Source organism: Sciurus vulgaris (assembly GCF_902686455.1).
Source record: "Sciurus vulgaris genome assembly, chromosome: 7".
In the NCBI taxonomy this organism is placed as follows: Eukaryota; Metazoa; Chordata; class Mammalia; order Rodentia; family Sciuridae; genus Sciurus; species Sciurus vulgaris.
The window spans coordinates 5388316-5401791 of NC_136467.1; the positions used below are offsets into that span (position 1 = coordinate 5388316).

The following is a 13476-nucleotide window of genomic DNA, read 5'->3' on the forward strand; positions in this document are numbered from 1 at the left end:
CAGATAACTGAGCACATTATAGCTTTTAATACAAATTTTAATTGAGTGCTGTCACTGGTGGGAAGAAAAGTATGCAACCACTGTTTTCCATATCAAATAAAGCAGGTAATTAACAGCCATTCTGGCACAATCCCTTATCACCAAATACACAAAGGATGCTAACTTCTCTCAAAGCCAATGCTCTGTTACCACAAAGCTGAGCTGGTGTTTCAGGGTCACATTCACTTCTTAATAACACAAGCATAAATTTACTGCTCAGTCAGACACCTATAATTAAACACAAGAAGACTATAATGCTAATGTTCAGGCTAGCTTGCATGTAAGGGGTTCCCCCTCCTCCCCAAAAAGATGATTGCCTTTCATTTTAAAGTTTCAAGTAGCTACAGTTCACTTAGTTTTGATTACATAGCAATTAGATATGCAAATTCACAAGATCCGGAAAAATGCTTTTTCAAACATGAGATTGTGAGCAATCAGGCCCATTCTCTTCCCTTGTATATATGAGCAGCTCATTAAACAACTATTGTCTAAATAACATCTCTGCCTCAATGCCTTGGTTATTTTATTTTTTTATTTTTTTAAATTAAAAATATTCAAAACACATCTGTGGATTCTATCTCATAATGACCAAATAAGCTTGTATATGCAAGCACTGGGCAGGGTATATGGTAAGCAACTAAAGGAAAGAACATCTGGGAATTCACACTATCTGTTTAGGGTTGGATAATTGAAGGTTTGGCCTAAAACCTGTTTAAAATTTAATATATAACTTAAAAATTCCATCTATTAAGTGACACCTATTACTAACAAGAAATATTACCAAGTACTACCAAATATTCCAACCACTTGATTGAAAACTATTTTCACCTTACTTTGCAGATTTCCATTAAAAGCCAGAGTGTGGAAAATCCTGCACATTTTGAAGACAAGGTAAAAACATTTATATTTCATGAAGATCAAAACGACCAGTTATGTGTGTGGGTATACAGCTAATACAGTCACCAATGTTCATTGCAAAATACTACTTATATATTATTCCTAGGCTTGGCAATCAATTTTCCTTTCAGGTTTTAAAATTTCACCTTTGTTTCTTAAACTCAACTCCTAGTCAACTAACTTGTAAAGTGCTTTTTGGTTTCCCAGCCCTCCATAATTTAAGTCCTTTTCAGTTCTTTGTATCTAAATAAATTTTTAGATATTTCTTCAGCATCATTTGATACTACAACACTTCAGAAAACACAAAACTGGCAAAAATTCCATGTTAAGAAAAAATTTTAAACAGGCAACAATTATGTCCACATTTCACTGAGGAAATCAGGAATAAAAATTATTACTCCTGCAAACTACAACCAGGTAAGGAAATAAGAGCAAACTATATAATCAACAGGAACACCGCACTGTATACTTAGAGAACAAGTGCTCTGGAAACCCAGCAAAAGCAGCTTAGCAAAGCCTAAAAATCTTTGAAGGTGAACTATGAACCTTTAGCAAAACTCCTTCCTAGTCCTGGTCACCCTAGTCCTTTGCCACTGAGCTACTTCCTTTATTTTTTATTTTTGACCCAGGTCTCACCAAGTTGCTGAATCTAGCCTTGAACTTCTGATTCTCCTGCCTCAACTCCCAAGTTACTGAGATTAAAGGTATGTGCCACTGCATGCAACCTCAGAGGGTCTTTATTTGGCCACCCTAGCTAAAAGTACTCTACCCAGACCACATTTACTATTATCAGATACTACTCTTTTCAGAGCACTCACCACTGTCTCAAACTGTCCTGTTCATTTACTTGTTTTTTTTTCCTGTCATCCTAAGTTATACTTCAGGAGACCAAGAGCCATTGTGTGTCTGAACCAGACACACACACACACACCTAAATTATTTAATAAATCTTGAAAGGAAGAAAAATATTTCAAGTGCAAAATGCATATGTAAGGAATAAGTATGGCTCAATTCTTAGGAGCCATACTTATGAACAGACAGGATAGATAACACTGAAGGTACTGGAAAAAATGTGTATTTTGCATTTTTCACATAATGTAAAGAGTAAACTAAACTTATCAAAAGCAATTTAAAAATTTTGTCATTAAAATTATTTTAAAAAGCACAGTAATTGAGAATGTGAGTAGAATTTCTAATCCCACCCTACAGAATAAAGTAATTTCTAAAAGGACTTAAGATCTAACTGAATAAATTAAACTGACAGTACAAAATGACAAATATCTGTAAACTAATGGAAAACACTGTCATGCATGACATTAAAAGACAGAATCCACAAAACGTAATAAAATAAAGTTTTCAGTTATTCAATTGATAATCTCTTCATGCAAACTAACTAAGCAGAATTAAAAGCCACATTATTCCTCCCTTCAGCACATAGTTGCTGAGTGGCAACGACCCGGCAAGTAGACAGGGTAGCTATCAAAAGGCAACTCTTCTTTCAAGAAGCACAACTCCTGGTGAGTGGCAGATATATAATAGATTTAGAGCCCACCAGAGGTACTGATGAATAAAATGAAAAATATTTTTCCATTGTCTTCTGGGCCAAGTGGTGATGCTAAGTCCCGGAAAGGGAGACGGAGAACTCAAGTTTGAAATGAAGTGAGGGATCAAGTCAACACAGCTCCCAGGGGAAGAGTACTACAGGCAGAGGGAATAGCAAGACCAAAGCCCTCCATGGAAAGCATTTGCACGTTCAAGGTGGGAGCTCAGAGAAGACAAGACTTAAGAGGGCCCTGTTACTGAACATGAAAACACACTGGAGGTTATTTTTAAATTCACTATGGTTGCTGGGGGCAGCCAGAGGGGGAAAATGGAAATAAGGACATCAGAAGGCTTCTGAGGAAAGGTACAATGCAGATAACTGAGGCGAGGAAGCCAGTCTGGGTTCATATGGTGCCTAAGCAACCCTCTAGCCAGAGAGAGCTTTTACCTTCCACTTCCTTATCAGTAAAATAAGGATTACTACAGCAGCTACCTTACAGGGTAGTTTGAGAATTAAATGGGTTAATCTGCATGAATGTAAGCAGTGCCTTAATCACAGCTCAGTGTGTTACAGGCTTTAACAAGAACATCAACAACCCATTGTTGCTACCACCACCAACCACCACCAACCAAGTGGTGGGAAAACGAGTAAGCAACTTGGAAATCGGGGGGGGGGGGGGGGGGGGGGGGGGGGGGGTGTCAAGCCAGGAGACATGAATTCTAAAATCGACGAAGGAATTTAGGGGATTATAGTAAAAAAAGATCTCTATCAGAAATGGCACCTAATATCTTCATTATGACTGAATGTTTGCAAAGCCAATGACAGTTTTTAAAAACAACCCTAAAACAATGTGGCAAAAAACTGTTGGGAAAAGAACAGTTACCTAGTTTCGAAGTATTTCTCTTTAGATGGGTTATAAATTTTAAAGGAAAAAAGGTTACCTTTATTTTATAAAAATATGGCTGACACTACTTTAACCAATTAATCAAAGTTAACACCACCAAAAAGAGGAGAAACTGATACCATCTAAGTGCTCTTGAACATGATTCGCAGGGCCGCGGTTGTGGGTCAGTGGTGAAATGCTTGCCTAGCACATGTGAGGCACCGAGTTCCATCCTCAGCACCACATAAAATAAACCATGATGTACAAAGGACAACAAAACACATTCCCTGACTCCAATTAGGAGAAAAATAAAAGACAAACCCAAACATGAAAGGCTTTGGAACTATTTTCAAATAGAGACTAAGGGATACAACAAATAAAAACAATGAATGATCTGGAATGAATTCTAGGTAGTTAACATTTATAATGAATGAAAAATCGAAGATATCTGAATTCAGAATGTCTATCGAGTAACAATATTGTCAACAATATTAAATTTTCAGAATTTGATAAATGTACCTTGATTATATAAGAGAATGTCCTTGTTCTTAGGGATGAAGTATCAGAATGTCTACAACTTACTGTCTGTTCAGCAACAAAAAAAATAATGTTTTACACATACATGCATATGCACATGAACGCACATGCATAGACATGCAAGGTCAATTCTCACTGTTTGGGCTGCAAAGTAACCAGGAACACTGAATTAGCAAATACTGAACCACTACTCCTAGAGAAAATACAGGGTTAGGCTCCCACAAACCTCTGGTCACATTTTCACAAACCCATCAGTATATAACTCACTCTTACTTTTGTTTCTCTTCACAAACATCTCTCTTTTAATACATACTGCTGATTCATTAATACCACATAAACAACCAAGAGCCCAAAATAGCTCGAGCCTGAGCTAACATTCTCTGATGTAAGTATTTTCTCTACAATGTACAGAACAGAATTTTTGATCATAAGAACACTAGGCAAGCACCTCAGCACTATGCTTGGGGGCCATTTTAACCAGCAAAATCACCACAAAAAAAGCACAACAATGCAAAAAACTTGACACTAAATAGACCATGAAAGGAATACTTGTTTACAAAATGAGAGCTGAAGCAGGAAGGCAATGTCTCATCTTGTTCTATCTTAGCTGGGAACAAGAGCAGTTGGGTAACTAGATAGTGTATGTGTGTGTCCATGAACAACTATGAAAGTGTCACAGTACTATTTTGGTTACAAATACATTTCAGCAAGCAGGTAAAATTGTAACATATGTGAGCCCAAAATGGTACAAAATGTTAATATATGGCAAATCTAGGTCAAAGGTATACAGGAAGTCATTGTAGTACTCTCAGAATTATTATATAGGTATACACACATGTATGTGCCTTCTTTTAAAATGAGAATTAAAAGAAAATACAAAGGGGTGGGGTTAGGAGTGGTAACAATGAATTGGTAATACCCAACATTAATGTACAATAAATAATGTATTATTAAAAGATTTGACCCTGCTAAGCAAAGCATGCAAGTTAACACAACTTTTTTTTTCCAAAAGAGTGGTAACCCCAATCTTAGAGAAGAGTCATTATATAAACATTTTTGGTTCCTGCCAAAAAGGCTTATTATTTCAAACAGCATTACAAGGCAATTTTGATAATGCATTTCAATTAACCATTTCTATTTCTATAAACTTATCTTCATATTTTCATAGTAAAAGTATTTTCAAAATGTCAATGTATGATATATTTCAACACATATGTACAATTATTAATTTAGTCATTAAAAAGTGTGATAGCATCATGTACAACCCTAAGATTGTAAAGTTATACTCCATTTATGTATGTCAAAATACATACATTCTACTTTCATGTATAACTAAAAAGAATTTAAAAAATTTTTAAGTGTGACAGAGTTTTACGGAAATTGATACAATATTCTTCAGCAAAACATGTAAAATCCAGGTCAAGAGTATACTGGAAGTCATTGTACTACTCATAATTTTAAAGATTTGTTTTTACTTTATAAAAAGACAATCTTGCACATTTGCTTTTACTTGTGACTTCTTTGAAAGTTGTGATATCTTTTAAATCCTAAATATTTAAAACATGCTGCTACTGTTAAACACTTATTCATATTATACATATTTAAACATCCATGCTGAATTCAGATTACTTATTTTTCAGTGATTCATAACTTAAATGAACACAAGTTACCTTTAAGAAATAAATCTCATTAGTAATAAAGATGAAGTTATACAAAATTTTCTTCACATCAGATTGTTAAACAATATTTTCTATGAAATGATTAGTCTTGTATATTCAGAGTACATTATAGGCATTCAGCAAAAACCCAAATTTAAAAAAATATTAGGACAGGGGGACCCAGGGGATTGAACTCAGGGGCACTCAACCACTGAGTTCAATCCACGTCCCCAGCCCTATTTTCTGTATTTTATTTAGACACTGAGTCTCGAGCTGTTTAGCACCTTGCTTTTGTTGAGGCTGGCTTTGAACTCGCAATCCTCCTGCCTCAGCCTCCCCAGCCACTGGGATTACAGATGTGTGCCACAGCACCCAGTCCAAATTTTTAAAATTTACAATGTTCTTTTTAGAAATATTGCTATCTACTATAATTTCTATTTAGTCTTGTTTTTAAGAATTGAATATACAGCTAAACATGATGGCACGTGCCTTTATCCCAGTGACCGGGAAGGCTGAGGCAAAAGGACTGCCAGGTTTGAGGACAGCCTGAGCAACATAATAAGGCCATGTCTCAAAATAAAATAAAAAGGGCTGGGGATGTAGCTCAGAGATAGAGCACCTCTGGGTTCAATCCCTAGAACCAAAAAAGAAGGAAGGGGAAAAGAGAAGGAGGTGGGAAGGGAAAGAAGGGAGGGATATGGAAGGAAGAAAAGGATTAAAAGTATAAATCACACAATGAAGAATTTCAATAACCTGGGGTTCACAGTTTTAAAATTTTAGACCCACAGGTTGTGATATCATCATGGCTCCATGACAAACTGATTTAAAAATAAAGTGGGGAGGTGGGGGGCTTGGAGGGGTGAGAAGTGGTTCAGTGGTAGAGTACATGCTTAAGCATGCACAAAGCCTTGGGATTCAACCCCCAGCACCGAAAATATACTAATACTAGAAATTAACCATGTCTTTAAGTCAAGAGATGGCAATTACATGTGCTTTAAAATCAAAATGCTGATGCCTTAAAATAAAAAGAGCAACAGAACAACAATAAGAGTCTTTTATAACTGAGGGAGTAAATAGAAAAATAAAGCTAGGATAGGATTGGATGACTCATTAGGCTCATGAAAACGCCCAATTTGTTGTAAATATGACTAAAAAAATATTCATTTTTCAACTGGAGTTGTTAAAGGATTTGAAAAAAAAAAATCAAATGACACAGCATAGTGGTATACACATTAAGTACATCTCACTACCAATTCTGTTAACACAAAACTGAATTGTCTGAAACAATAAATTTTGGTTTTATACAACTACAAGGTGCTCAAATATTCCTTAAACTGACTGCAATCCAATCAAGACTTAATTTTAAAAGGCTCATTAAGAGCATCTAATGATAAAATGGACTCTCCCTATTCACTGAAACTCATGTCTCATTTCATTAGACATGGACAATTAACTCATCCTATTATTAGGTCTATGGCAGAGTAATTAGCTTAAGTTTTACAGGTTACTTAAAGTGTTACTTTGCTTTAATAAACAGGTTTTTTTCTCTCACTAGGTCCATCTTTTTACCCCTCAAAGACTGTCTCATGAATTTTAATAATGGCACTTTCACATACACTGAATTTTTATTTCAAATCCTCCCAATCTTTCTTAACAATTAATGTAGGCAACAGAGCAACTCTACTCCATAAAAGTAGACTGCTGAGGTATTATGCAACCTGAAATAAACATTTAATTTTCATCACACTGCTTAATACTCTTCTATCTTCAAACAAAGCTAAGTCATGTGAGACCATAATGAACATGTAACCACATACATAACTAAAAACTTATACGGTCAATACTCTAAAATGAATTTAACTTTAAAAGCACACATGAGGAGGTGAAAAATAAGAACGAAGGTGGGGAAGGCCACTCTGGAGCTAGTATGCAGTCCTGAAACAGGAGGTCATGCCACAAGCTGTATTTACACCCAAGGTGCCAGATGTACACAGTCTGTGAATACAGAAGTCTAGCAGGTTAAGAAATTGTACAGGACTCTGGGTAGTTTTATGTCTGTTGATATTTTAAGAAAAAAGTTTAAAATAAGATTAAATTTATGTCTTAAAATTTCATTTCTATAACTAATTTTATTGTATTTTACCGAAAGATCATCTATGATAGATCAGATTTTTAAAAAGTGATCTTTTACCATAGGCTTGAAAAAGCATGACTTTAATGTCTTCCAGAAAGATGATCTTTCTCTAAAAAAACAAACTAATCAACCATTTTTAAAGTTGAATTTAGTACCATCATACACACACACACACACACACACACACACACACAAAATCCTAAAGTTTCTAGGTAATTTGTTTTTAGTTAAACCAAGACAATTTTAAGACATATGCACTACCAAATATATCACAGGTGCTAAGGTTTAAGAGATTATATATGTTTGCATATGTAAATACAGAGATCAGAGGATTGCTAGATAATTTTAATGTTCCCAACACAAAGAAATCAGATGACAGATATGCCAATTACCCTGATCTGATAATCACAAATTGTATACCCATACTGAAATGTCACACTGCATACAACACATAAATACATACACTTTTTTTTTTTTTTTGTAAAATATGTTTTATTGTTCTTAAAATGGTTCAGGGTTTGGTTTTAAATCAGGCTGCACACCTTTGATCAGTCTGACATCTCTCACCATGTCAAACTGGCTTCAGCTAGCAATACTTCATTAAATCCAAAGAAAAAAATGTTTTAATTTTGAGGGGGAAAAAAATCTAGTTCTGAGAACAATTAACATTAGTCTGTAATTTAAAATAAAATAAGGGCTAATGTTTCATGTTTTTATATACCCTTCTCCTCACATAGAACCAGTAATGCAGTTCTCAACTTGGGCAGGCATATTGGTACTGATAGAGACTGCATGTACACACACACACGGGTACACGCGGGTACCCACACCTACTCTCCCCGCCCAAACAAAATTCAGAGTATGTCAAATGGAAAAGGTTTCTGATGGTATTGATCCAAAGAGTTGAAAATCTATCTGAACTTAGAGGGTACGATACTTTGATCTTGAGTCTGTGTTAATCTACTGTCATGTTCAGAAATAAAAAGAATTTTGGATAGTACCACCATTTTTTTTACTTTAAAATTCTAGAAACAATGTCAAAAAGCATTATTTTGCTTTGTCTTCTGGGACGAGGGAGGACAGAATCTACAGATTTGTATTTAGTTAAAAGTCACAACTCCGGCAATAGGAATTAGGCAGTTCACATAGCCGACCAACGTCTGAGGTATCATCAGAGAGACGAGGTCCCATGCCATTCCTACTGGCCTAGCTGACACTAACAAAACAGGAAGCTTATGGCTCTGCGCAGCAAACTCCAGCAAGACAAGATGACTCTAAGCCTGTAAATACATACACTTGTGTGTCAAAAATAAAACACATATTTTAAAGAAAGCATCAGAGGACTGATGTTTCCAAGGCACCAGCTTTATCACACTGCAAAGAGGAACTTTCTAAGCAGAGTAGTCTGAGACTACTCTGTCTCATTTGTTTGTTGCCATTTGTTTGTGGCCTCTAGTCACTTCCTCCTTCTGCCCATGTTTTCCACTAACATCAAGTTTTGAAAAATAATTAACATATTATAATCTTTTTAAAAAGTGTCAATGTAATACTTTGAAAATGGTGGGGAAGGGTCCTTTGATAAGGCTTCCAAGACCCTTATCCTCAGATCCCAGCCTTGTCTCCAAGATCAACATTTCTTCTCCCACAGAACCCCAAACGTTCCACTGAAACAGGCCAACCACCCACACTGCAAAATACGTTAGTTGATCTTGTTTATAATGTCTATAATACCATTTCACTCATTTGCTTAGAAAATTCCTACTTCAGTCAGACTCCAACTTGCATAAAACCCCCAACCTACCAAAAAAAAAAAAACCTCCCCACTTCTTGACCTCTTACGAAAATGCACACCCTCTGCTGTAGCTATCTAATGTCTTTGTACACTGTCAATATGAGTGTCTCCCAGGGGTGAAAGTTCCTTAAGGGCAAAGAACCACAGAAATTCAGAAATATAACTGCTGTCTAGGAAAAGTACTAAATTATCTATGAAGACGGTAATAAAAACTATATAATAACCATCTATATCACTGAAATATTGCAAAATTAAATATCACAAAAATGGTTAGACTCCATGGCTTATAAGGTTCCAGATTATACAGTAAGTTTCAAAGTCACATTTCTAAAGCAACTGATCTGTCTCGTAAATAAAAACCACTAGTCAGATTCATGAATGTCCACAAGTAAGCAACTGATAAGATTAACAGTGTAAGAGAGAATCTGAAACAACTGCTACCCTCTAATTCATACTGCCAAAAGGTACCGATAAAGAAGGTGAGGAGAGATGCAATGTGTTAGGGAGGCAGGAATATTAAGTGCAGCAAGAAAAACCATTCATCCCAATGTACAGATGTTCTCAACTAAGTCTTAATAATGCCAAGTCCTGAGCATAAACATATATAATACCTGCTCTCCTATGCAAAATGGTATTCTTGATGAATCATTCTTGGTAAAATCGAGTAATTTCTATATTCTGTGAGTTCAGATGAAGAACCCTGATGAGGAAGGCTAATAAGTTAATAGAAAAAAATTACAGCACATTTCCTCTTATAAGCATTTTAAAAATAACTTAGGCCCAGCCAAAAGTTATTAATTACAATCATGATGCACCATAACACCAGTTACAGTACCATTTCAACTATGTCTAACCATTTCTTATAAATGGGTTCAATCAGAAAATAAGGAACACACTACAAATGACTAGTTGGGAAAACTAAAGATGGTTATACTGATAACAACAGTAATGACTTTTATATACATATGGACAGATAAAAAGTATATGTGGAGGAGTTTCTATAAGAATGCCTTCAATAGAGGCTCAACTTCCTACATATGAAACTTTATGTTAAAAATAAAAAATTTTAAAGTCTACCCAAAAGGCAAGAGGTAGAACAGACAAAGGGGCAAGGATAAAAGCCAAACTTTGGAAAGAAGTGGTTTTTTGAACCATGCAAATACTTTATAAACAGGAAAATATTTTAAGCAATAACTAAAACTAGTAAACCAAGTACAACAAATGAGCTTAACAGTGGATCCACATGATGGGACAACCATTACATATTGAAAAAAAAAATATTTCGGGCACTTTAAAAGGTAGTAATTTGTCTAATGGAGAATAGCTTAAACAGTTAAGAACTGGGAAGATAAAATTATTTTCACTAACTGTTGTTGTAGGTGGTATTTATACTTTGATTCTCAAACTATTTCTTAGAATAAAGCAAATGCATCATTATTTTACATTAGGAACTAGAAAGAAATTTGAGGGAAAACTGATGATGAAAAAGACGACAAATATAAGATCAATTAAACAAAACCACCATAATCCTGAATTTGAATGAGAATGAACTTGTAAAAATGTATGTGTGTGTGTGTGTGTGTGTGCGCGCACGCACTTTTTACACTTTTCACCACCTCCATCCTGAAAAGGCCCACAAAAATGAGTATTGCTATAGTCTATATTATTATTCTTCTCTAAAAGTAAACAGGATTTCTTAAAAGTTTGGCTGAGTTCAAGTATGGGAAGGAAATCTTACAAGATGAACCTGGACTATCATATCATATCTGAAAACAAAGTTATTATTATCACCAATTACTAAGATTCTGTCAAAAGGATTTAGAAATCAACTTAAGGTAGCCCCCAATGGCCAAACATCTTGAGCACTAAAGAAAACTGCAATGAACTAAAACATATCAAAACTATTTAAATGCATTCACAATGAGACTCAAAAGAAAACAAGATAAATAACTTCATTCTTCACCCCAGGATTGCTGGGAACCAATTAACCTTTTAAAAGTTAGTGAATGAAGATTTGAGCATTTATTCAGTCTTGTCTTTTTTTTTTAATATATATAAAAACTGTATCTTGGAGCTGGGGTTGTGGCTCAGTGGTAGAACACTTGCCTAGCATGTTGTGAGGCACTGGGTTTGATTCTCAGCACCACATAAACAAACAAAAAAACATTCAAAAAAACCTAACTTACAAGTACTGATGAAGAAAAAGAATATAGCTATTTTGCAACTCCTGATGAAATAAATAAAGGGCCTAGAAAATAATCAATGATAACTGCTAAAATCAGAAGAAGTCACACTATGTACATCACAATGCTACTTATGAAATATTTTTTTCAAAAGACAGAACAAGGGCTGAGGGTGTAGGTCACTGGTAGAGCACTAGCCTTGCACATGTGAGGCACTGAGTTCAATCCTCAGCACCACATAAAAATAAAATAAAGGCATTGTGTCCATTTATAACTAATAAATAAAATTTTAAAAGAATAAAAATGAAGAAGGGAAGGTGGGAGATGTAAATTTGAAGAAACCTTTCTCACTACAGATTTACAATAAATACAGGTGACAAAGATAAATGTTAAAATGCCACCACAAAAATGTAACCAGCAAAGTCTATGGGAGTTCTTCAGAACAAATCATCCAGTACCTTTACAAACATCAAAAAAGGAACTAATAATGGGGGAAACAGGACAGGAGCTTAAGAGACCTATCCATCAACTGCAAAGTGCATGACCCTCATCTGAATGCTCAATTTTAAAAAGCACTCATAAGACAGGAAGGGAACAATGAGCAGAACTATGTATTTGAAGATACAGAAGTATTGTTTTTTTTTGGAGAGAAAAAACATGTAATCATTAAAGAGTCCTATTTTAGAGATAGCAGATATTCACAGGTGAAAAATTCACAGGTCTGAAATTTGCTCCTCCATCTGGTAGATAGCAGGGTAGAAGGAAAGGGACAATCTGTTAAGTTAAAATCCTTTGTCTTGTTTACATTTTATTCACTGAGAAAAAGTTAAAATAATAATACACTCACAATAAGTTTTTTCTGGGATCTAAGTATCCAACAAGATCAATAAAACAAACTATAACTACATTTAACACTTGATGTTATGCCACTGGCTGTCCAAATACTGTAGTATGTCAACCACAAAACTCAACTGCTCAAGCAGCAATAACATTTTATAAAAATATTAAATTCTAAGACCTTTCCCCTTAAAAAAAAAAAAACAAGGATATTTAGTTTTGCAAGTTGCTGTCAAACTACCTATTAAAAATTCAGCTTAACTACCCAGTAAACTGACACAGGATAGAAAATAGTGTTGCAGGATAAAAAGCTGATTGCAAAGCAATATATGATACACTTTCTGGAAAACATGAGTGTATAACTTCATGAAGAAAAAGCTAGAAGACATCCCAAAACTGTCAACAAGGACAGTCTGTAAAGTAATAGAATTTCAGGTGCCTCAATTTTTTTTAAAGACCATTTGGCACTCTTCAACTGTTCTAAAAGTATCACATATTAGTAAAGTAATTAAAATAAACTTTAAGCCTAAGAAAGTACTGTGCCCAAAAACTGTGCTATAAGATACCTAAATTTTATAATGTACAGAAAAGTATCTTATAAAAAATATTTTCTTAAAAATGATCTTATAAGTTCTTCAAAACAATTCAAGAATTACACCTATGTTTGCCCTTATAATATATGCCTCTATAAAACACTTCATAAATCATGTTCCGCAAAACACTGCAGTTCCTCAATTGGTCACAGGCACATCTATAAACAAAGAATAGACTGTGGTCAAATGCATATGGAACACAAAAATGTAAACTAAAATCACTAACAATTCATGTCATTTTAAATTGAAACCCACATTCAAAAACATGACTTGTAGTAAAGTTGAATTTGAACATCCAGTAAGATATATACATTTCTATCTGGAGCAGTCTTCTCTTAGAAATAAGGGACCCCACAGGTTCCTGTACTTCTTTAAACTTC

At 34.8% G+C, this 13476-nt stretch overlaps 1 protein-coding gene and 1 long non-coding RNA gene across 7 annotated transcripts in view; one reads left to right on the forward strand and one right to left on the reverse strand.

Moving 5' to 3' along the window:
* Positions 1 to 9104, forward strand: part of LOC306666496 — a 723108-nt gene extending 714004 nt beyond the window's left edge. The window contains exons 2-3 of the long non-coding RNA XR_013765317.1: positions 4535 to 8188; positions 9021 to 9104. This is a non-coding gene — a long non-coding RNA (uncharacterized lncRNA). The remainder of the gene's footprint in view (positions 1 to 4534; positions 8189 to 9020) is intronic.
* Positions 1 to 13476, reverse strand: part of QKI (QKI, KH domain containing RNA binding) — a 138283-nt gene that overhangs the window by 59212 nt on the left and 65595 nt on the right. The gene's annotated exons all lie outside the window — the stretch shown is intronic.